The sequence below is a fragment of the Triticum aestivum genome, chromosome 1D (assembly GCF_018294505.1).
Source record: "Triticum aestivum cultivar Chinese Spring chromosome 1D, IWGSC CS RefSeq v2.1, whole genome shotgun sequence".
NCBI classification, from domain to species: domain Eukaryota; kingdom Viridiplantae; phylum Streptophyta; class Magnoliopsida; order Poales; family Poaceae; genus Triticum; species Triticum aestivum.
In genome coordinates, this window is record NC_057796.1 from 29,652,624 (window position 1) to 29,656,251 (window position 3,628).

Sequence of the window (3,628 nt, forward strand, 5' to 3'; positions counted from 1 at the left end):
ACTGGGTCACTAAGGAACTGACACGTGTCTAACGGTCAGATTTCAAACACACGCGGTAGCTTGACTTGGGCTACAAGTAAAGCCGACTCATCAATCTCTGGATAAGATTTTATCTCATTGTCTTCGCTCGAAGACATAGGATTTGGTTGAGCATCACTTCAGTCACTCTGACTTTGTTCACTTGGACCCCACTTAACAGTGCGGTGGTTCCTATGACTCAACAAAGAAGAAAAAGAAGCTACGAAATAATTATGTCTTCGCACTCCATAGTCTTCATGCGATGTCTTCTCATGTCATAGTCTTCATTGTGAATATCTTCACAGACCACCATTGTCTTCAATGTCTTCACACATTTTTAGGGGTCATCTCCGGTAGGTAAACCATATCAATGAGGGACTACTACCTGTGTTATCCTGCAATTCTCACAAACACATTAGTCCCTCAACCAAGTTTGTCGTCAATACTCCAAAACCAACTAGGGGTGGCACTAGATGCACTTACAATCTTGGTGATTGATGACAAACTGGTTGAGGTTTTCAATGGGGATAAAAGTATGTGAAATTGTAAGGATTAAGGTATTGTCTTCATAAGTAGCAAAAGGCTCCCCCTGAAGATGTGCATATAAATAGTTTGTGTTTGAATGCAAATGCACATGGCAGGTTTTACTTTGTGGAGATCCTTTCCAACATAAGAAGACAATTCATTATGCATATGAATATATACCGAAGATAATGACATGCATAATGAAAAATGGACGTCTGCGGAATGACTTCATGCGAATTTATCATCGCATCACAGAATAGCAAGCAAAGTAGCAGACGACCATCAAGTTTAAGTGTTACAAGCCAAAGAACCAAATGTATCAGAAACGAGAGTTGTAACCACTTGGCAAAAGATATAGCAACCACCCATATGGACCCTCTTGAAGACTATCAACTCATATGCTTCTCCCCCTTTTGTCAGTAAGGACTAAAAAGGTTTGAAGACATAGAGCATCTACTCGTTCCCATCAGGAGTAGATGAAGGAGCAAGGTCGACGTTGGATTTTGGTGGTGCAGATGGGCCTGGTGCAGTGTCGAGACGTGGCGAAGTCATGGTTGGAGAGGTGGCATCTCTTCTTCATCAACGACTCTCGCAACAACAGTTACAACCGAAGATGAATACTCCGAGTCTTCTAAGGAAGGAGTATGACGCAAGACGGCATTTCGGGGAGGCGTGGAATCAAACTTGTAGCGCTCGGTGAAGCCATCTTCGCGAAGATCATCTTCGGAGCTTAGCAATGTCAGACTCTTCCAGGACCTCCGACAGGCTTCATGTGATACGAAGGCATTCTTGGTGGCAAGATTGCGAATGCGATTAGCATCCACCAAGAGGCTCTGCATCTGACGCTTTAGCCAGTCATGGTGCCTATCCTGTTTCTGATGTAAGGCCACAAGAAGCTCTTTGTCATTGAGTACACGAGATCGCTTCCGAGGCCTTTGAGCAATGGTGCTTTCAGTGGCTTCAATGTTGGCACGATGAGGTGCACGTGTATTTTCAGCCAGAGGATAAACAGGAGTAGCAACATTTGGAACATGAACCGCTTCAATTGGTTGCGTGAAGCTTTGGCGATCGACATTGTGAAGATATATTGGCTCCTTGTCGGGCTCAGGGTAGATGGCTTCGACAGACATATCAACCTCAGGCAAGAAGATAAGATGGTTGTGTGCAGAGGGTTGATAGTTGACAGAAGAGTGAAGCTTAATTAAGTGCATCAACCATGGAGCATAGAACTTCAAGCCAAATAGATCAATTCCAGATGCAGCAAGTTGCCTGATGAAGAAATCTTGATCATTGAAGCTGATGCCATTGAGAATATAGAACACCAATGTCTTCATCGTGCCTTCAAGCTTGGCTGCAGGAGAATGTCCTTTGACGGGCCATAGAGTTCGCCTTATAATGTGATAGATGGTACGGGGCAGATACTCGAGGTCTTCGACAAAGAATTCCTTTGGATATTCAGCATCTTGTGGCAGTGGCTTCATCATGCTGAGCATCTGACTCATGTTGGGCTCAGACTTCTGAAATATGCTCTCCAATGCATTTCTGTGGAGCTGACAACCAGGTTCATAGAGCTCACCTGGAGTGGGCAGGGAAGTAAGCTCAATGATATCTTGAGCTTTCGCTTCATGGTGCACATCACCTGTCATCCACTCAAGGACCCAAGTCTTCGGATCCCTGTTGTAGCCACGAATGTGTAGAGTGGCATAGAATTGCAGCAGAAGCTCCTCATTCCAATGCTCTTTTTCAGTGACAAACTGCAGAAGGACAGCATCTCTTAAACAGTCTAGAGCTTCTTCCAAGAAGGGCAGACCAGCAATGGCTTCACAATCCAGACGCATGTGAGGAAAGATTCGCCCTTGATTGTATAAGATGCATGAGTAATAACTGTGCTGCTGATAGCTCCAGAAGCGATCAGATGAGATCTTTGGGTTTGAGTACGTGTTCTTTGCACTGTCAAAGAAGGTGTTGTGAGCCCTGAAGCTATTGACATTGAATGATCCAGGCGAAGTTGCAGCGCCGGGAAATCTTGGCAGTCTGGGCTTTGGCTTCTGGACCTGAGGCCTGTGCTCCACATGGTAGTCAAATTGTGGTCTGGGGGTAGGAGGAGGAACCAGAATAGGCCATCGGACAGTGACAAGTTGGCCGCGATCAAATGCCTGCTCAATATTGTGAGACCTTGGAGGTGGTACAGGAGCATTGGCATTGACAGGGGCTTCATGTTGCACATTGGCTTCAGGCGCCACATTAGCTTCAGGCGCCACATTGTCTTCAGCCATGACAACGTCATTGGCTCCAGTAGTGTAGTTTGTGGCCGCTTCAGTGTTTTCAACCTCCTCTTGAGTAGCAGGAGGTTCGGACATAGACTCGTTCTCCTCGAGAACATCTTCTTGAGTGATAGGGGGTGTGGCAACTCTCTCTTCTTCTAGACGCGGTTCTTGATTGTCATCGGCTGATGCAGTCGGAATGTAGTGGAGGTGGGAGGGGCAAGCATAAGGGACGAAGACGGGGGTAACATGTTGGATGCGATCATACCAGCACTGAAGCACCAGATCCCATCAGAACTCCGAAGTTAAGCTTGCTTGGGACGAGAGTAGTACTAGGATGGGTGACCTCCTGGGAAGTCCTCGTGTTGCATTCCCTTTTTAATTTTTTTGCGCCGCGTGCAAAACAAAGAGCACGTGTGCGGCGTATATTTACCATGTTTCATTATTTTCCACGTTTGCGGTAAGTTTTAGCTGGGTGCTCATTATTCATGCGTCTAGCGGCAGCGTTGTGGCGCGGCAAGCGCGTTCTGAAAGGGGTCGAAACAGTGGTAAATAGGCGCTGATGCGGTTGAGAGGGAGGGGTGGAAACCATGGTAAACTCGTTTCCGTAGTTGAGCGGAAGCGGCCAAAGCAATGTAAAATCGTCTTTGTAGTGGAGCTGGGAGGGGTAAGCATAAGTGACGAAGATGGCGGTAACATGTTGGATATGACCATACCTGCACTAAAGCACCGGATCCCATCAGAACTCCGAAGTTAAGCGTGTTTGGGCGAGAGTAGTTCTAGGATGGGTGACCTCCTGGGAAGTCCTTGTGTTTTGGTCG

At 46.6% G+C, this 3,628-nt stretch overlaps 2 non-coding genes across 2 annotated transcripts; both read left to right on the plus strand.

The window, feature by feature from the left end:
- Positions 1-3,061: 3,061 nt before the first annotated feature.
- On the plus strand, positions 3,062-3,181 carry LOC123183583 (5S ribosomal RNA). The gene has a single exon (XR_006492647.1). It is a non-coding gene; the product is annotated as a 5S ribosomal RNA (ribosomal RNA).
- A 328-nt stretch (positions 3,182-3,509) lies between these two features.
- On the plus strand, positions 3,510-3,628 carry LOC123183661 (5S ribosomal RNA). Its single transcript, XR_006492720.1, has one exon. It is a non-coding gene; the product is annotated as a 5S ribosomal RNA (ribosomal RNA).